This window comes from Cyanistes caeruleus, chromosome 4 (assembly GCF_971803275.1).
Source record: "Cyanistes caeruleus chromosome 4, bCyaCae1.hap1.1, whole genome shotgun sequence".
NCBI lineage: Eukaryota > Metazoa > Chordata > Aves > Passeriformes > Paridae > Cyanistes > Cyanistes caeruleus.
The window spans coordinates 5,677,708-5,700,061 of record NC_141704.1 but is presented as its reverse complement, the minus strand read 5'-3'; the positions used below and the strand labels follow the sequence as shown (position 1 = coordinate 5,700,061).

The window sequence follows — 22,354 nt, the reverse complement described above, 5'->3', positions numbered from 1 at the left end:
GGGCCACTGAATCCACTCTGCTCATCACAGGCACCCACACCATATAATCCCTTTCAAAAACTATTTAATGCCCCTTCTTAAAACCTACTAGATTCCAAATTTCCTTTATTATTCTTTCTGGAAGACTGTTTCAGAATCTTACTCACCAGAGGATTAAAAAACTTATCTAATTTCCAGCCTAAATTTATTCATGGGCAATTTATAACTATTTGCTCTTGGACCAACATTGTTCTTTAGTTTAAGCAGTTTTTCTCCCTGGTGTTTACCCACCTGATAAGTTTATAGAGAGCAATCACATCCTGTCTTCATCTGTGTTTTGCAAGGCTAAACAAGCCAAACTCTCTTTGTGTCCTTCTGCAAGGAAATGCTCTGCTCCTGTGCTCATCCTGACAGCCTGCTGGTGTCTGTCCGTGTCTGGAAGCACGTTCCTCACACAGCAGTGAGCAGAGCTGCATTCTGTTTTCCTAGAGAGGCCTAAACAGCATGGAAAGTGGCAAGAATAGCAGAAATAATTCTCCTCACAGCCTTTTCCATGCCTGTATCCTACCACACCAATAACACTGGGATCCCTCCATAACTTCTTTCCAGTCCCATAGTTCTTTCACCATTTTACCCACTTTGTCTCTTTTTAGCTGACCTTTCTTAGAGTTTCTATATTAATTCAACCTTTTTCCAACAGAATAATGATTTTCCATCTATTTTCCAGAGGAAATAGTTTAGTGAATTTCAAATTCCTCTTAACTAGACAGGTTAATTATTAAGGTCCTCTTAACTAGACAGTTATTGCCACTGACAATATTTGTGTAGAATTTTTTATTTTCTTTTTCCTTCAGAAATTTTTTGTTATTTTCTACCAAATAGTTCCTCAACTATGATGCCATTTCAAATTTATGGTTTTCCAAAATCCATTTCTTAATTATAGAATTAACTGTAACCGTACTTAACTGGCTTGACAGCTTCCTCATGTGTGATTGTGCATGTTGCTGCTAGTTGAGTCGTGTGTTTATAATTATAATGAAATGGCCTCTCAGCTGGGGATTTGTTTCTCACCTTTTCCAGCTGCAACTATTAATTTTAAGAACATAATTTTTAGTAGGCAGTCTTTTTTTGCTTCTTTTTTCTGTGTCTGGTGATCCAAACAGATCTCAAGGCCTTGGACATTTTGCGCTAAGTAGGAGCTTTTATAAGGAGTTTTGTAGGATTTGTTTGTCAGTTGCTCAAAATCATCAGTTCAAATCCACATGTAATTTCAAACCTTTTCCCTTTTTAACCTTTTCAATGGACAGTGTCAAAATTTGACAAATATTTCATCTGATTCAGCCTTAGGAAGTGTATCTGGCACAGTAAGAATGAAGACCCACAGATGATTAAAAAGTATGAAAATATATCTGCTTTTTATTTATTTTATAGCTCTGCATTACTAAGTCAATACAAGAGGGACCTAATTTCTCCACTAACTCTGTCTAATGAAGATTGAAATTTAATAAACATGTAAGAAAGCTGCATCACCATGAACTAAGAGACTTCAAAATATGACATTTAGTTCATTATTTATTAACCTATCCCCCAGGAACATGACAGAGGGAATGCAGACTATCCATATTAGAAGCTGTTTCATCTCTAAGAGATAATGGAGGCCCTATTTCCTTTGCACAAGATTTATATACTAAAGAGGAAATGAGATGCAAAATTTATACCACTCGTGATTTCTTTTTTCCCATAGAAGGTAGAAAGAAATTCCCTTACAGACTGAATGTGGTTAGAATTGTAGGATTTAAAAGTACATGTTTATAAAAATCAGAATTTCCTAGCCAGGAAAAAATTAACAAATATACATGTGGTAAAACAAGAGCAATAGATAAATATCCTCTTAGACATTAAAATACTTGGGAAAATACATAGTTAAAAGAATGGAAACTAGATACCTAAATGTGCCAAACCAAGTCTATTTACCAAAATTTAGATAATTGAGCTATAAAAATCACCTCCAGCCGGACACAGGAATTACACTTCTGATGCCGTATGGCTGATCCTATTTCTCTTCAATGTATTTAATTTTCATTTCCTGGCTTAAAAGTAATTCAAGACTCACTCTGATGAGAATCACAACTTACTGAAAGCAACCATAAAGCAGAATAATTTTTACTCATTCTGGAATGACTCTGAATTTCAGTAGTGTGACCAGGGTCAGGTCTGGCACACCCTGCTAACTTCCATATCTGTAACACACTTTTCCAGATTACTGACTCTGTCCTGCAAACTGAGCCCAGATGGCAACCTTTGTGCCTGATGGCAGTACCTCCCAAATCTGCAGAGTTTCAGCAAAGAGGAGAAAAGAATTTGCTAACTTGCATTAGCTGCAGAGGGCAGTTCACAGTGCTAATATTTTTGGAAGCAATTCTGTGATAAGTTGTTGCAAAGCAGACCCGGCATCTCAAAGAAAATATGTCTTGTGTCATTAAAACACAAGTTCTAAAACATGAATTTGAGCCATTAGAAATGAGTTTGTGTGCCCATGAATGCTAGACTTCCTTCTTGTTACAGGGAATGATCTACAAAAAAAAAAAATTCATTCCACTGAACTGCTTTGATTCTAAGGTCCATGAATATACCTGGCTTACTTTTTCTCATTGTCAATGAAAATGAGACAGCAAATTAAAGGTACAATCGCAAGAAAAAGTTACAAAGGCAGGACACGAATTACTTTAATACCTTACCAACTGAGCCACTGGTACTTCACAATTCATGAACAAATTTTCTATTACTACAGAGTCATGCTTTTATTGACTGGTATAAATACACCATTTGTATCTTTTTTCATCCTGCTGTGTTTCTATTTTATTGGAAGTGTCCTGTAACAGGTATAACATCAGCTCAGATTACCAAGAAATCTATAAAATAGCTTCCTGCTACTACCTTTGGTGCAGATTGAAAGAATACATTATGATCCCACTGAGTAAATGATAAAAGCTGTTATTCACAGGCAAACATGATTTATCCTCACCTGTTCAAGATTCTGAATGTACCCACTTTATTATTAAATTATGAAAACATTTCACTCACATTGATTAGGAACACAGATACATTATTAAAGAGAGGCTATTAGGAAGCATGTGTTTCTAATTTAAGTTCTGAGGTTTGTGACTCATGGCAGGACCACAAATATTTCATGCAAATGGGAGTGGACAGATACAGCTTCATAAATGTTCCATTGTGGCACCAGAAATACATGATAACATTTTTTTATTATTGATTATAAATTTGAAAATGACATTGCCTGGTTCAAATTAAGTTTTCACTCCGTGCAGCTTGTACATTAAATACAGAGAAAATTGTAAAAGAAAATTGGATTTTAAAAAATGATGATTTCTATTTCTTTAATAGAGAAGACCCATTTTATTTTTCTCCTCTGGTCCACTCCTGGGTTATAAGACATCCCTTTTAAGAGAGATCTCTTTCTCTTATGACTAGTTACCAGCTGCAGAAATAATATCTTTGTAAAGTTGCTGAGTATTTTTAAAACATGTAGAATAATTAATTAGAACCATGAAAGGTACGAACACAAATGGAGTCTGCTGATCTTAGTACAATATATGATGGCTAAAATTGTGAAAAGCATTTAATTTTAAACAAATCGTGTTCTTAACAAAAACAACAGGTCAAAACCTGTGAGATTTGAAAACCTTACCATGGGTACCTCTTAGTCAACACCAGACATAGCATATTTGTCCCTCTACTCATCAAAAGATACAGTAATGCCATTGTGAAGACAATTGGACTAAGCATTTGGATTAAATCTGTGTGATATTATCTCAGAGAGACTCAGAATTGAAGGGTTCATAAAAAACGTCTGTAAGTGTGGGTGTGTGTATATGTGTGCACATTTATTTTTTATATTAAAAAGGGAAGCATATGGAAAAATATTACACTGAGTGCTGAGGCCCTGTGTGCTGAATAATTTATGCTCTCCCTGTCTTCTTCTGGTTCCCTTCACACTAATGACTGGTTTAACGCTGATGTACATCAATTTACAACATAACAATATAGCTTTGGATTGCTTTCAAGTCCAGATTGCTTTAAAAAGCAATAAGAATACATGGAGGCATAAGAGCTTTGCAACTAGCAGTGACAAGATTCATACCAGGCCTTGGACAAACTCTGCATTATTAGTTGTGAATTCTTTCTGGTTTTATTGAAGTTATCTTTTTAATGTTGTATTAGTTTTGAAGGATAAAACGTGAAAAATGCTTTTTGCATTTTCTTTTGCAGGAGAGCTGCTCAGAAGCTGCCTGTTGTATCCACCTTAACTCCTTGCCTCCTACCTGGTTTGTATCTAATATCATCAACATTTTGTATTCTTTCATCTAAATACTGACTATTAAAATCCTTGCTGGGCACTTAAAGTAAATAAAATGATGATGTTTGTAATGTTCAATGGTGAAACTTTATAAATACCCAAGCTATATCTTTGTAACTTTTACAATTACCTGATGAAGACTAGTGACCCTTTTCCTCTCTTGCTTTTTTGATATGGTCTCTTCTAAATCCATTTGATGAGATTGGAAGTTATGTCTTAACTGTCTCTTCACAAATGCAAGATAAAAACCTTCTCTAGTTCAACCAATAAAAGAGCAAAATATTGGTCATCATTTAAAGGCTCATCTTTTTTATATAAAATTCTAACAAAGTTGATTTGTATCAACTGAGATGTATTATATTTACCATGATTTTATGGACTGTAGTAACAATTTATTGTTCCTTTGGTATTGTATGAAGAGAACACTAAAAGTCACACATAATGCTTGGAACTAACCTTAATCTCTGAAAGCGGCTGGAGGTATAATCTTGTTATTTCGATGATGACAGGGTTAACTATATAGTTTATTGCTTTTAGACTCATTTAATTCACCTGGCTTTCAATAAAGAGGTCTTGCAAGGTGTCATAATAAAACCATAAAAGATGTGTGTTATTTCCAGATTGGTGATGTGAATGCCACAGCAATGTCTGCACAAGATTTCTACAAAGACAGGTGGTGTAGTGGATGCAAGTCTTTGCATCTTTAGCAGAGTAACATTTTTACTCCATTTAACCTATTTTCTTCTGACTCAGAAAGATGAATATCAGATTGTGAACCTCTCACTGAAAGAAAAAAAAAGTGCACAGGCTTGGACCGGGCACTGTGTGTGGGTTTGGAAAGTGCTCAATTCATTAAGCACATCCTGCAGCTGAAGGCAAGGTGAAATATCCTCCCCCTTTCCCCCCTTCTGCCGTGCCCATTGTGGCTGTGTGATGCACATCTCACTTCATCACAATCCATCCCCCGGGGACCTGGGGCAAGAGTCATTAAGGTCAATCGAATTTTTGTTGTGCTCTGCATGGCAGGAGGACTCTGATGGAGGACTGGTAGAGGTACAAGGTATCTGAATTATTTTATGTAAAGAAAAGTTAAGTGGAAGAGAAGACAGGTAACTGTCTCCTCAGAGTACTGAAATGGCAATTCACACCTAAGCTCAATACTAAGCAGGGTGCAGAGCTACAGTATTGCCTTGTTGTCATTCAGATATTTTTATATGACAGGAAAATAACACTATTTTGGCTGGGGTAGCGCAGGAGAAAATAAAGTTTTCACTACCAGTCTCGAGTTTTATTATTACCCTTGGACATGTGTGGGAGAGTAAAAATGCTCTTTCTGTGGGCTGAAAATTATTTACTGTGTGATCATTCTTTCGTCATTATTTCCCCTCATGCTGGAGCAGTAGTTTAAACTATATAGTTTAAAAAACTATAATACCCTCCTGGTAAAGAAAATTCTTGTCTTAGTTCTGCCTATAAAATTACATCAGTAGTGCAATTTTTCACGTTCCACAGGGATGGCAATAAGGACTTCACTGACTTCAAAGGGAGCTTTTGGAGCCAAATATTCAGCCAATGCAGGTCTGGCAGGACATGTTTAATGAAACATGGTGGTTTATCTGAGCCAAGGATCTTGCCTTTCTCAAAAGTGAATCTTTCTAGGGTTATGTAACTTGGTAAATCCAGTTATGCTTATTGCCAATGACAAAACCAAAGTATCTCTACACTATCTAAAGATCTGAACAGAAAAGGGTGACTAAGGGCATACTTGATTTACATACTTGATTTACAGATTTGCATACTTGAAATAAACAGATATCAGGATAAATGTAGAAATAGCAGAAAAGCTAAGTGGAGCATCCCAGAGGTTAATGTTGAGGCCAGTGATATCTAGCAGCTTAATTAATGGCCTGGTTAATGAGACAAAGTGTAAATTAACAAATTTACAGGTGTTGTAGAACTGGAGGAGTGATGGATGCACCAGTTGGTTGTGATGCCATTCAGAAAAACCTCAGCAGGCTGGAGAAATGGGACAACCTGGCCCTCATGAAGACACTGAATGGAAACACTGAGCTCAGGGAAGAACAAATCCACACACCAACACATGCTGGGGTTTCCAACTGTTGGAACTGGAAAGCAGCTTGAAAAAGAAGGACCTGGGGTTCCTATGGATCTCCAAGCTGGCCATGACCCAATTGTGCACCCTTGTGGCAATCCAGGCCATTGGTTCCCCCCAGCTGCCGTGGGCAGAACGTGTCCAGCAGCCCCAGGGAGGAGATCCCACCCCTCTGCTCAGCAGTGGGGACACCTCTGGAGTGCTGGGCACACCTCTGTGCTTCCCAGCACAGGACAGACATTGGTGTACTGGAGGAAGTCCAGCAAAAGGCCATTGAGATGCTTAAGGAACTGGAGCACCTCCTAAACAGGGAGAGGCAGAGAGCTGGGGTTATCCAGGCTGGAGAGAAGAAGGACAAGGTGACTGAACAAGAGGCCACAGACCCATATTGAAGTACAGGAGATTCCATTTAAAGTCTTTTACTGTGAGTGTCATGAAACTGGGACAAGTTATCCAGGAAAGTTGTGGAGTCTCCATCTTTTGGGAGAGTCAAAAACATTTCTGGGCATAATCTTGCATCATTGCAATAATTCACTCTGCTTTGAGAAGATAATTTAATAAAATATAGAATGATAGCATGGTTTTGGATGGAAGAGACCTTGAAGATTATTTTGTTCAAACCTCTCTGCCATGGGCAGAGACACCTTCCATTAGACCAGGTTGCTCAGAGCCCCATCCAGCCTGGACTTCAACAATTCCAAGTCAACTAAAAGGTGCAGAGATGTCTTTAAACTTCAACTTTCCAATGATTCTGCCACACAAAACCTTTAATTTGAGGAACATATTATTTAATTATATCAGGTTTATTTCCTTCCTGCTAATGTTTTATTATCTCAAGGACATAGCAGACATAGCAGAATGTCCAAAACAAAATCTGAATGATTCCAGGTTTCAAAATCCCATATGCTGAAATATGGCCACATTCCTCCTTAAAAGGAAGGAGAACACAGACCTGTACAAATCTACTCCTCTGATAGACAACATCAATGTCAATTTTAAAGAATTTACTGAAGTTTAGGATGACGATATCAGTTAATGTATAATTACAAACTGTAGAAAGCAGAAGACTTGATACAAGCTTAATTTGTTAGAACATGTTTTGCAGCCATAACAAATTTACTAGATGTATAGTCAGATTTGGTGGAAGTTAAATTAGGCATGCATCTTGATTCTTGGTTAAATTTTTTCAGCTGCATCCTCCTAAATGGGTATAAGTAATAATAATAAAAAAGCTGGTACAAGCTGAAGCCTGCAGCTTATATCCCATTATAAATTGCACTTCAGAATTTCTAAACTAATTGTTAAATTTAGAACTAGCAATTAGCACTGCACAACATTTACCAACAGAATTAACTGTATCACTTGCTATCAAGCTCAATTACATTTTCAAATGTCCCAGACTGGTAGCTGTGATGCATTCTAAGAAAATAAAACCTAGAAATGGGCCAACGGCAAGTTGTTGTGACAAGATTCACAATAGGAAGTGGCTTTTTTTTCTGTTTCTGCTTTAGGTAAAAGTGCAATCTTATTGGTTAAAAATGCAATTTTACCTGAGCAGTGTGAAATTTTATCACAGGTTGGTGGAAATAAAATGTAAATAGTTACTTGATGAGAATTCCACCGCTTGAGAATCGTATGTAGCAACTTGATGGTTTTGAGGACTCCTTATTAGCAAGTACATGAACATTGCCAGGAGATGCAACCGGGTCTTGCTTATTTAGTGTGATAGGGTACGAATCTGAGAACTTCAAAAGATATTTTCAACAAACAACCAAACCTACAGAGTGGCTCACAGCTGGGTTTCCTGCTGTGTTTACTTAGTAGAGACAACTCTTCAATAGTTTTTGCTCTGAAACTGTATCAAGACTAAAATTCAAAGCCATTTACTCCTGATAAACCATTCAGAAGCACAGAGCTGAACTAAATTCACTTTCTTCCAAAGCAGAAGGAGTAAAAGTTGCAGTAAGATGAGCCAGTCATACTTTGACGCAATTATACCTGCTTGAACAACAGGTTCTCAATGGGAAAGAGCTCTCCACAGAGGCTGCTGAGGGTGGATCCCGATAGTCATCACAGATATACCACCCTCACCTGCCAGCTCATGGTCAACTTGCCACCCACCAAGACTCCCTTCTCTGCAAAGCTGCTCTCTGCTATGTCAGCCCCCAGACTGTCCTGGGGTGATTCCTGCATGACCCTGCACCTGCCATTGCAGAACATCATTAGGTTTTCAATGCCCAGTTCTCCAGCCCATCAAGGTCCTGATGAATGACAGCCCAGCCCTCAGGTGTTGGAAACCACTCCCCACATTTTCATGTCACCAGCAAACTTGCTGAGTGTGTTCTATCCCTTCATCCAGGTCATAGGTAAACAACTGAAATAAGACTGGACAAGATAAGTGAAATAAATATTGATCCCTGGGGAATACCACTTACTACAGGCCTCCAGCTGGATTCTGCTCTGCTGATCACAGAATTCACTCTGCTCTGAGCTCTGCCATTCATCCTCACTGTCCATTCATCCAACCCTCACTTCCTGAGCTTTCCTATGAGGGTGTTATGGCTGCATCAAAATCTTGCTAAAGTTGAGGTAGACAACATGGACTGCTCTTCACTGACCCAGCCTGCCATGCCATCATAGAAGGCACTCTGACTTGTCAAGCATGATTTCCTCTTAGTGAATTCATGCTGACTACTCCTGATGACTTTTTCTTCTTCTACATGTTTGGTGATAACCTCCAGAACAACCTGTTCTATCACCTTTCCAGCTGAGGTGGATGTTCTATCACCTTTCCAGGATGGAGGTGAGGCTGGCTGGCTGGTTGTTTCTTGGGTCCTCCTTGCCCCTTTTGAAGATGGAAGTAGCATTGGCCTTCCTGCAGGCATCAGGCACCTCTCCCATTTGCCATGACTTTCAATGGTGCTTGCAAGTGGCTTAGCAACGACATCTGCCAGCTCCTTCCACACCCTTGGGTGCATCCCACCAAGGCCCATGGATTTATGGATGTTAGATCTGTCTAGCTGGCTTCTAACCCAACCCTTCATGACCAAGGGGAAATCTTCCTTTCTCCAAACTTCTCCCTGAGGTCTGAGATTACCGAGGGATGACCCCATTTTCATTCCAAAGTATTTCAATGCAAAGGACCAGCCTTGTCCTAGGCCTTGTTTATGTTTCCTTTTCATCTTCTACCATCCTTCTCCTTCTCTTGGTTGTATTGGGATAGTCCCAATGGCTGTGCCTCTAAACCTGGCACTCTTCAATACCTCTGTTTTCCTCAACTCCAGATGTGTATTGAAAAAGGAATCTTTACCTTCAAAGCATTGATATTCTCTTCCAGTTCTTCTTCTGACTTTAAAAACCTATTCTTTCAAAATGAAAAGAAGCCATATGACCTTATGGATAATGTCTTTTCTCCTTCTCCTCATCTATTTGTTCTTGTACCTATGACCCAGGACTTTTCCAGGATATGAGTTCTGGGAGCACATTTTCAGAAAGAGGAATGTGATGTAGTTTCCTAACACTCAATCACTTAAAAGTATGCAAATGTCATGTGTACACACACTCCAAAGCATAATAACCCTGTTCTGAGTCACAGAAATACTGATGGAACCTCACATATGATGTGCCATTTTCATATTAAAGATTTATTCAGGAGAAACGTTCTCTACAGTGTGTTTAAAATTTATTTCAATTTTTTGCCATTGTGTAACACAGGATTTGTCTCCTGTATTGAAATAGTCAATGAATGATGCATGAAATGCAGTAAAAAACTCATTTACTGTTATTCCAAGATGTATTGATTTACATGTGGTTCTGTTCAACCCTTTTTAATTTGACCAGATGAAGAAGCTTGGCATGACAACCTTTGGAAGATCATATGATCTAACTTCAGATGTCTGCAGTGTCAATGTATAAACCCTAACTAATTTCCATAACCTGACTTAGTGGTTACAGGGAAAAATAGACATCATTAGAATGCAGTTCATATCTAGCAGTACATTACAGGATGTGAATCATGCCCTGAAAACAATTATATTTTTTTTTTGAATGTAAAGTGAATTGAGGATAATTGTCCCAAGAAGCCTACAATTAGCCTGACAAATCCCTCCAAAAATTTTTAAAAGAACAAGCTTACCTAAGAGGAATGTGATTTCAAAGACAAAAAGAGAAGGTCTGTCAAGTGCTGCATCTAGACAGCACTCACAATTATTTAGGGAGCAAAATGCAAATGGAAAGTTGCAATTTTTGAAGGTCGTCAGAGATCTACTTATGTGTTTTCCTGAAATCCTAAGTAGTTACTGAAGTTAGAAGTTTAATCCCTTAGAACCATCACACAGATAAAGAAGAGAAACAGGTTGTTTCAGAAAATTGTTTTGGCCCTGGACTTTGATACAAAACATAAACTTAGATAGACAGGACTCTGGAAGCCTGGAAGCTTTTTCCTGTTGACTTTATGAAGGATATTTTGGCATAACTTGACAACTGACTCGAATTAGATACCTAAACTTTAGACCTGAATCTCATTCGTGGGGTGAACATGTGTTTTTTCATGAGCAGAGACTGATGTCAATAGGGCTTTACCACCAAGAAATCAAACACACATTCTTGATCTTATTTTAATCTCTTGGAGTATGGATCATGCTTTGTCAAAGTCAGGCTGCTTAGAGGAAGGCACCTGTGACTCCATAGTTCATAATAATGTCACTGCCTTTATATTCTAGCTTATTAAACAACAACAACAACAACAACAACAACAACAACAACAATAATAATAATAATAATAATAATAATAATAATAATAATAATAATAATAATAGTTCTATATAATTTTCACTAGAAATTTCTATATAATTTCACCAGAAACCAGAAATTCAATGGAGGATTCTGATATAAATATGGGTGAAACCCAATAAGGCTTGTAAAGCTACTTTCCTGCACTTCTACATAATATACATCAGGAATTTCAGCCTATCATCATCACAACTAGGCAGCAAATTTTATCTGAATATTGAGATTTTGTCAGAATACTTTAAAGACTTCAAAACTGCAGGCAGCAAAGAGTCTAACACATCTGTAGGGAAGATGTGACGGTTAATTACACTCTGAGTATCTTATTTCTACCTCTGAATTTGTCAAGCTTCATCTTCCATTGCCTGGATCTTGTTATATACTTTTCTGCTAAATTAAAGAGTCAATGAATATCAGAAATTCTTCCCTCTGCAAGTATTAGACTCTGATCAAGTCGGTTAACTTCCCCTTATTAAGTTAAATAGCTTGAGATTGTTTCACTTTAATTACTGTACAAGCTCAGACTTTGCACTAAGTACCTGTTACAGCAATTCAAATCAATGAAAACCCCTGAAAAAATATGAACTTACATGATACAAAAATAAAGCAGAATAAGACTAAAAGAAATCTTTCCTGGCCATCCATCTTCTCTTTTCTGAATAGAGGAAAGACAAAATATGTGTGTCACACAAGAGAAATGACAATGGTGACAATAAATGACATGGGGAAGTTTACTGTGTACCCAAACTAAGGAAAGGAAAGTCAAAAACTAAGGATAAGAAAGTGAAAAACTAAGGAAGAGAAGGTCAAAATGACAGGAAAACAACACAGATAAAATAATAGTGTTTTCCATTCATGAATATTCTCTTCCAACTTATGACACAATTCTACACGAATGAGTAAAATTTCCTGAGAAGTGTGTGTTTTGTAGAAGTTTCACTACAATGTTCTAGTGTGCAAAAAGAAAAAATGTAACACTGAGAGAAGTTTTAATAAATGAGATCTTTTTTAATTTTATCTAATAAACACATTAAAACAGCTGAAAATAGCGGGATGATTCAATGAAACCGTAGCTTGGTATGCCTTCAAGATCTTCCGATGTATAGATAGATGAAATTTAGGTCAACAAACCTAAAATGACTGCACTAATTGTAGTGAAAGGAAACATATCTCTGAGTTATTCAAGCTAGAATAGATAAACAGATAGGATTATATAGCTACTATTTCTTGGTACCATTAGTCATATTTTTCATAGCTTTGGTTTACAGAGCAGCAATATATTTTCATAAAATCCTAAAATCAGTCCAAATAGTTTCTGTTTATAATCAGTCAAACCCTGCTATGGGATGAATATTTGAGATACATGTTTTAATTTGAATTTTATGAGTGCTTTTCTTTCAATTTTTGCCCATTATTGTTGGAATGGATAAAGAAGGAGAGTGTCTGGGTTACCAGGAGATAGTGAAAATCAGAGACAAATAATTATGCCTGAAGAACAGATCATCACAGGGTGACAGCAACGGCTGGAATCTTAGTTGGGTGATGGATGTAAGGTTTTCCAATAACTGCATCCAGAGTCCACAGAAATTAGTGGGAAACTTTGAAAATTTCTGGTTTGGGGGTTTAGCTATTGGAAATTGTCAAACAAGCCTAAACATCTAGATTCATTGAATGCCTGATATCTCACAAACAAGAATTTACAACACAGCGAGTTAGGACAGAGCAAATGACTCAAAATCCCTCAAAATTCGGAGCCAGTTGAATTTTGGCACCCATGAGCAGCATAGCACTCCTTGATGGAGTTTTTCAATGGCTTTAGTGTATGTTTGGATCAACAGCAAACCCCACATTTGAACCTGGATAACATGTTGGCATTATGGTAATGAGGCTCAATGAGCATCTGGGCAGTGATTTGGCTCGTGGAAAAGGAAGGTTGGTAGTCAGCAGCCTCAAATGGCTGACCTCATTTTGACATTCACATTACAAGCCATCATCAAATTTGACTGTAACTAAATGCCAGGGGCTTCCAACAAGCTGTTCTGAGGTTGTTCATTTGGAGTCCAAAATGAATAACTTTAATACAGCTCATTCCTGCAGTCCCACATATTTTCAAAGCACTAACATGATTTGTAGGAAATTTAAATCTGTACACAGTTGATCACACAGACTGGAGTTCCTCCACTCGTCAAGGAGAGTGATTTGTCCAGAGAGAAGATGTTGGACAAGGTTTGAAGGGAAGCTGCTGGTGGTCAAAAGACAGACTTACAAGGTTTCATGGGTTGTTCTGTGCCAGTATGTGCTTCAAGGCCTTTCTATATCAAACAATGATCAGCAAAAATTGTATCCTCTGGATTTAATAATTAACAATATTTTCAAGACTGTTCTTTATTTTCCATCCCTGAGACTCTTTGGTATTGTTCCTAGGTGGGAAGAGCAGCAAGATTAACACAAAACATGACAGTTGAAACTTCTATTGGAAAACAACAGGAATAATCTAAATAATGTGCCAAGAAGTTATTCCTAGATGTTTTGTGATTGGAGAAGACACACAGATGTATGATTTTACTTCTGTAGAAAAACAAGGGTGTGCTTTTACATAAACTTTGAAGAAGATTGGAGGATATCTAACACACAATAAACTGGCTTTAAAAAGAGTCAGTATTCACCTCATTGTACTGCATTTAGAAATGCAAGGTAAATTATGATCAGTTTAAACTTCATGAAGCTGCTTCTTCATTTTGAACTGAGATAGTAGAAACTAATTCCAGGAGCTGCTGTAAGAAACTGGATGAATTCTTTTATTATATGAGTACATGACACTAGGCTTCTTAACTAGCACTATATGTGAATATATGAATCAAACTCAAAGATCACATTTGGCTTCAGATTTAGACTTTAAATATTGAAAATATAGAAGTAATTACAGTAGGTGTGCTTCCATCCCAGGAAAGAATCCAAGGATTCATCCAAGGGAGAATCATTTGGTAAAGTTAGTTCATCATATGTGGGTACAATGGCCTTTTAGATAGCCACAGTGGGGTGAAAAATGTATACCTAAGAGTGGAATCTTCATCTCACATTGAATGCTAAGTTTGCCACAAACCAGATCACATCATTTACACTAATGTTTTTATTGTACACAGGTACACAGACAGGAACAACAACACCAATAATAATAATAATAATAGTAATCCCAACAATTAAAATTCTTAGTCACATTCTTAAATTGGGGAACAGATTTGTCTACCACATAAAGATGATTTGTAGGCTGTTGTCAAACAAGTTTAGCCTTGACACAGAAATAAATTCAGCTTTTCAGTACCAAACACTGTCTGGACTGTCATATTTCCTTTTCAGTTATGCTAAGCCCAAAGGATGCCGATATTAAATATGTCTTTGCTGCTAATTTGGTTTTCCAGTTTGGATCCATCCTACACCTATCTCTTACTTCTATCATAACTCAGGGTCCACGATCCCGAGTGCAAAAGACCTGCAGTAATAAAAATTATTATTAATAACAGTAGGCAGAGGAGAGGTTAACATCAAGAGATATTTTGGTCAGAAAATGTGCTGCACTGGTTTCAGCTTAAAAGAGAATAAATCTCCCATATAATAAGCTATATTAGCAACAAAAGAAAAATCAAGTAAACAGTCATAGATCATGGCTGAACTATGATAATGTTGAGTTGAGAAAATATGGTCTAGTCTGCTTAAAAATCTGGCCATGCTGCTGTGCACTTGCAAGTTTCTCAAGCAGGAAATGATGGAAAGCTCCACTGATCTCAAATAACTCAATTGTTTTTCCTTTCTAATCAAATATCTTCATAGTGAGGGACCAAAAATGCATCATTCAGCATGCAATGTGGTTGTGAAAGCATGAAATATGGCACTTCACTGTTAATGTAATATTAAAGATTAAAAATGTTTATTACCTGTTATTCTTCTCTTAATTGTTTTGTGTGGAGAAAAATAGAAGTTGCTGCTTTAATGCATAAAAAACCCACAATGTGCATTCATAGCAGAGAGCAAAGTGTTGGGGCTATGAAAATTATGTAAATGATGAATTCCAGTGAAAGAACTTTCAAACCCTTAGGGTCTTCAAACAGCATTAATTCAAGAAATTAGATACAAAATTTAACTTTTTCATGCTAATAATGATTTCATAAGGAAAAACTCGTTAGTAAAGGTGACAAATATGAAGTTCTATTCAACATTTAAATTCAGGAATCTTAGTATGCGCCCCTGGGATATATTTACTCAGCCAATGACTCTGATGTTATTAAGTAATTTATTTGAGAAAGTCTCCATTCATGAGTTTACATAAGAACAATATCAGGTTTACAAAGGCTTGTGTTGTCAGTTTAGCAAATACCTAATTCACAATGACTTTTGCTTAAGATTTTCATTAGGTTGTTCAATATTGTTTGATCATTTAATGTCAGCTTCATAAGATCATAATTTTCCCTATATGAAAAAAGGAAATTAAAAGGAGAAATAAATTAAAAAGTGTGAACTAAACTTAAATTTAAATCAGCTTTGCCATAAAACAGAGAAGAACAGTGTGAGCACTTGTGGTTATACTATGCTTGGGTATAAACTATCCACACTTAGCAATTTAACATTTTGCTGTGGTATATTTCAATGCCAGCAAAACCAAAAAATCTATTGAAACATCTGAAATGTTGAATTATGGTTCAAATTTTCATGACTGATCAGTCTCAATTTCTGGCAGCATTAGTTAGGGGGTTCATTAATTATATAGGAAACAAAACCATCCTAAATATCTCAGTTTCTATGCTCATTCATGCTGTAATCTATGGTCACCAGCCAGAGTTGAGGCAATGTGCAAACGTAACTAAAAATGATAATTCTTGCAAGTCAAGGAGCAGAGAGAAATAGCACAAGATCTGAAAATTAGGATGGTCAAAATAGTCAACAGAATATTTGTCTTCCTACAGAAAATGCTGGTTCATCAATACAGAACAATTTCCCAGGAAACAAGCTGATTTTACTCAACTTTCTAATGAAATAGAGGTAAGCCTTGAAATCTTCATTGTGTCCTGGCTAGATCATTCACCATCATTCCTCAGAGAGCTCCTGGTCCCCAGGCCCCAGCACAGAGCTGTGCTGGAGGAGCTTTGATACAATAAATGTTTGAAATCACCGCTGGTTCCTGTTACAATCTGCGTCCATCACTTTTTGTCCTCCTCAGAACAGTTCTTGCTCTCCCATCACCATGGTTCCTGCATTCAGGTGTCTTTCCACCCTTGTCTCTCCAAATTATTCAGGCTAAAATGACAACACACCAGCCTTTGTGTTTCCATGTGAGAGATTCAATCTGTGTTCCAAGGCTTGTCTCTATCCCTTCACTGCACATCCTAAGACAGATGAATCTTAAAGCACAGATATAAAATCTGAAACTCTCTATGTGCTAAATCTTTTGCTCTGCAGCAGCACCAAACACTGGCCTACACCTGGCCAGACAGAAAATAATATGCAAATGGAATGCCACATTACAGCAATTACTAAATTTTGTCACATTTGACTGGAGGATGAAGTGCCTGGTGGAGCTGATTGAGACGTGAGAAAGCAAAGTTCTTCTTCTGGCAGCAAATCCCATGAGAAATGAAAATACAACGTACAAATAAAACATGCAGAATTATGCAATGACTGTCTCGACTGTAACCCACCTTTCCACAAACCTAGATGACTCTTTAATCTTCAACCTCTGTTCTTAACTGAAGACATATATAATGAGAGGGAACAGGCAGGCCAAGTTAGATCTGGTCATATTTATTAACACGTGCCACTCAGTTGTAACTGCATTTGTGTGTTCTCTGGAAGAGTGGTTCTCTGACATTTTAAGGACTTCTGAAATGCAAAAGGGCTCTAATCTATATAAAAATAATCTCCATTGGTAAATTGGATAGTCACAGGATAGGAGTGGGTACTTGAAGAGAAATCACGAGGCCCAAAAGGTAATGATTGGAAAGGACTTTCTTGGAGGCAGGAACTCTCAAGAGAAAATCAAAGGTCCTCACTGGAAAACTGAGAATAGTGGAGATGAGAAATAATACAGAATTAGGAAAGGATTCATAAGTAGGATGTTGAAACTATGAAGTTATTTTTCTGGATCAATATTAAGGTGCAATTTGTGTGAGAAAGGTAGGGAAGGAAGCTAGAGATGATTTCCATATACAGACAGGAGAGACAAGAGGGATTTGGCAGCATAATGTCTGAAAGAAAGTTAATAAGGGGAAGTATCTGGAAGTAAGTAAAAAAAAAAAAATCAGTATATGCAGTGCTTACAGATAGGTTATCATTCACCAAGAAATATTACCATCCATGTGACTAGTGCTGAGAAATAAAAGCAGGAGGCAGGAAACACAGGTGGAATGGGTTAATACTTTTGTATTAACAGAGTCATCCACACATTTAGGAGGATTGGCTTTATTTCTCCAGAAACACCACTGCAGTTTTTATTATTAAAGCTCTAAGTAAAACTGAAGATTGCAAACAGAAGTAGAAAGACTGGTTTCATACAAGTTATAAGAGCACAGGAGAACAGTTTAATCTGCAACATGTAGGTACCTACAGAGACTGCAGAAAGAGGTAAAGACTCATTATTCCCTTCCCCTCTTCACAGCTGAAGATTGACTGTTCATGGTATTGGTGGATTTTGCTACCTCCCTACTAAAACCTTTAATAGTACACATTTAAAATGAAGTCTCTTTGATGACTCTTAAACTTGAGTTGGATGCAATGCTAGTGAGGGAAGATGTCTTCTCATATTTATAAGTGATCTCATCCTTATGCTATTCCAACTGGACTGTAAAGAGCTTCTCCTCAGACTTAAGGAGGTAGGACTGATTCGAGTGGAGGAAATTAAGGAACGAGGCCTGATACCCCTCTCTTCACAACAAACCCAATAAAAAGTGCTACTTTAGCATAAGACTTGAAACAGAATCAACCCCAGCAATTAATGACCGCTCAGTCTGTGACTCATTTGGAAACCCAAAGCAGAAGAAATAATATTCATCATTTGGATGAAATTATCAAGTTTTTCTAGACAAAATTAATCCCAAATGTTGTTAGACCAGTTTCCCTTACTGGATCAATCGACTGATCTGTCTATATTTATATCTATGTATATATAAATATATACACACCTCCGGCAAAGGGTGCTGAGGTTTCCAGCAAAAAACACAGCCCATATTTATGGAAATATGATGTAACCTGGATGGTTAGAGCACATTATTTAAGGAAACTAGCTATGATTTATAGCAGCAAATAAATAAGACAAAATTTGTTTAATATACCTCAGCATTAAGTATCTCATGCATTAATTGTCTCCAAAGTGTGTTCCATTTGTTATCTAACAAGGTATGCTCCATTATTATTTTTATCCAGTTCATTGCTTCATTCTATCTGTTCTTTCAAAATTAGCTTGTCTAATCAGAAACTGCTTTGGCTGGTAGTTCAATTCACATAAAAAGGAGGAATTCTTGTTTACTGAGAAAGTAATTGGATTATAATTTTGAAAAGAAAGAAATATAGATTGTAATAAATTATTTCGTAAAAAATACATGTGAGCGTGAAAACTAGCAAACCCAAGACAAATTAAAAGCTCTAATGAATGAAAAGGCTATAAATAGAACATGAAACTGGAAAGAATAATTCATCATTGTAACTTACCTACTTGTTATTCTGTTCAAAAGAGCTGAGTATCTAAGGAAAGAAGAAAAGAAATGTATTTAGCAAATGATGGTCAAGCAAATATTTTTATTATCTGTCACTTTTCTTCTAGCTCTTCAGCTGTTGTAAACATAATTTATCCTTTATTACAGAAAGAAAAAGTATTCTTTAACCACGTTTGGGGGTCCTCAGTTCCATTTCAGTTATTTATTAAATTCTGTTGATAAGTTTGCATGACCATAGGTTAACTATACTAAAGTTGCATGCATAACTTTGTTGCCTGGATCAGTATATTTTTAAGTGAAAACAAGCGAATGCAGAAATTATATTCATAACACTGACCAGTGTACTGGGGCTGTTTATAGAGCTGGTCCATCATGTATATTTTATTGCTTATCAACATTTCAATTCATATCAAACTGTAGGAGATTTTTTCTTTTCTTCTTACTACCTAAAAATATTTTGTTTTTAATCCTGCTCTTTTGTATGTGTGTGTTTTAATTTTTTTTAAACTAAAACAAGAAAAACAATGGGTATTAAAGACATGAGAAGTAATGGACATGAACTATGAAAATTGTCTAAAGGAAAATAAAACACACAGAAAAGAACGTGTGAAATTGTAGGAAATAAGATCTGAGAAGTTAGAATATATATTATGTTATATAAATTATATTATATTATACTGTGCTATCCTATGCTACACTATTACAAACAGTAGAAAAATCGAGTGATATAAAATTCTGAAGTACTAGGGAAAACTTGGCTCTCACCTGTTCAGCTGATTAACACCTTGAGATCCTTCTGTTTGTAGACCTAACAAAAAAAGACAAAATTAAGTTAAATACACTAAATTATATGAGCAAAATTGTTATAGATTTGCATTTATTTAGCTGGATTTTATTTATCTGAAAATCAATCAGGTGTTGTTTGTTTTTTTTTTTTAATAAAAAAAGGAATTTATGATACCAATGCAATCTTTGATCTTAAATTACACTTTTGGGACCTGAAGTAATAACAATTTTGGATTACAAGGATCTAGTTCTTATCTACATACAAAACAGGTTGTTTATAGTGCAGTTTGTTCAGCAAATATACTCAAATTTAGCACAGGGAGATTGATAAAGGTAATCAGCAAATACCGTGTTGGCTTAGAATAAAGATGAAAGCAAAATGCACCTGACTCAGTAAAGATAGGAGTTAAATGCCAGATTACCCATGTAAGTGTGTCAGTAAGAAGAATTTCATGCATGGCAGATGCTAGAATGGGTATTAAAATGGTCAGGACAAAAATTATCAAGTGCCCTAATAATGCACACTGGGCTAAAGCATATGTGGGGTGTCAGAAGAAAATTCTCTCCAACTTCAAAAAGTTATTTGCATGATCAAAGTTGGATTTATATGTGAATGAGATAAAAACATTAGGCAGTTTGTTAATACTCACTTGAGGTGTTTTCTCTGTGTTTAGAAAGCAAAACCTTATCATACTACCAACACCATGGAACTCAAAATGTGTCATGAAATGACTGGATGGAATTTTGTTTCTTTCAAAGAAAAATGTAGCTACAGAGGATGACAGCCATAACCCAGGTCCTACACAGGCCTTGCCCATCAAAGATGCAAAGAAAGAAAATTATTGATGTACTGACAGGTAGATACTGTTACTATCCCTATGGTGACTGATCTGGAGCTTTGTTGAAGAAAATGGTATTGTAGAATCACAGAATGGTTTGGGTTGGAAAGGACTATTAAAATTCATCTACTCCAACTCCTTTGCAATGAGCAGGGACACCTTCATCTGGATCAGGTTGCTCAGAGCCCAGTGCAACCTGGCCTTGAATATATCCAGGGGTGGCATTATCCCACTTGAGAAATTAAGTTTTGATACCTGAGGCAATCAATGGCTACTTAGGAGAACGTAGGGATTGAATAGCATTTGGATATGAGCAACACAGAAAAATCACTGTTGTTCAGTCAATATGAAATATTTAAATATCAGAGAATTTCCGTTCTTTGATCTGAACACAAAGTGCCCTTGTACCTTCTCTCCAGCTTCAGATAACATGAGAAAGAAGTTTGACAGTGATGCAGAGACTCTCAGGCTGCCCAAGTCATAAGCTTTAGGTTTCTGATTCAGGACAGGGAAAGCATAATCCTACTTGAATATGCAGTCCATGAAAATCCTCAGCTAAATACTGGTGATAGGAAGTCCCAAAATGCAGGCAAGATAAACTCTGACGAGCATCACAAATGTTTGGAATTCTGCTGTTTGTATTAAAGTGATCCAAGATAAGCATGATAAAAGCAAGGGTGAAACTACCAAGGATTTTATTACTGAATTGGTAATATTAACCTCAGAATTATTGGCATATATTGGCAGTTTTTCAGACTGGTGGTTTTTTAATAATTTTTATGATTTGATATGCATTTTTGTGGCTTGAAAAATCTCCCAAAATTAAATCTTCTGGTGTGGTGCCTATGAGTTGTTTCCTTTTTTAATTAAGCGAGCCATGAACCAAAAGCCCTTTTTCCTCCCCCGCTGGCTGCTCACTTCATGTGTATCCATTTGTTGTCTTTCCCATTTGCCTCCTGTCTGTCTGCTGTGCCCTCTCAACTCCAGCAGGGTCCATCCCCTTCCTTGCCTGCCCACACAGAACCAGGCTCTCAAAAGGGCTCTTCAATGCCACCATAATGAAGGTTAAACCAAGATAAATAAAACCCCCACAAACCAACTGTGAACTGATGATTCCTGTGGTGCAGTCCCAGTCTGACTGACTCACATCAGAAATCAGATGAAAGCATAATTTACATATTTAAAAAATTTAAATTAGATCAGTTTTGTTTTAAACCTGGATAATATGAGACTCTGAGGATTCCTTGTACAACAGCTCTACAACAAATTGATCTGTCTGCTTACTACATTCAAAAATTGATTTTCTTTTCCTGAATGGAAATCTTTCTTTGAAAAGAATGAATTCAATTTGCGACACACTCTGTGAGTGTTCTGCACCTGATTCTGAGGTTTTAGAATCTTTTAAATCAATAATCAAATAATTTTAATTTGCCTTAACTTTGTAGGGCATGTGTACTTGTAATTTTCAAAGATTATGAGATAAGGAAGTGGTCTAGGGCTAAGTCCTCTGACTCATCTGACTTCTGGTTTGTCTATTTCGGGCTTCACAGTCTGTCTGATCAGAAAATTCCTGGGTTTGAATCAACCTCCATAGTTCTGAAAAACAGAGTCATACTTTCTCTCCCAACTGTCTGAGACCACCAGTCTGTGAAGAAAAATCATCATGTTATTATAAAACAGATACAGTCCAATAACAAATCTGGAGATTTAAACCTATAAAGCTTGGGGCTATAACCACTACCTCACCAGTGAGCTCTGTAATATCCCCATT

General features: G+C 36.7%; 1 protein-coding gene across 1 annotated transcript in view; it reads right to left on the bottom strand.

Moving 5' to 3' along the window:
• CELF2 (CUGBP Elav-like family member 2) overlaps window positions 1-19,761 on the bottom strand; it is a 451,050-nt gene extending 431,289 nt beyond the window's left edge. Inside the window, exons 1-2 of the mRNA XM_023918764.2 lie at window positions 19,724-19,761; window positions 18,954-18,986 (exon numbers count right to left, since the gene is read on the bottom strand). The gene's annotated coding sequence lies outside the window, so the exon portion shown is untranslated. The remainder of the gene's footprint in view (window positions 1-18,953; window positions 18,987-19,723) is intronic.
• Between the last annotated feature and the right edge of the window lie 2,593 nt (window positions 19,762-22,354).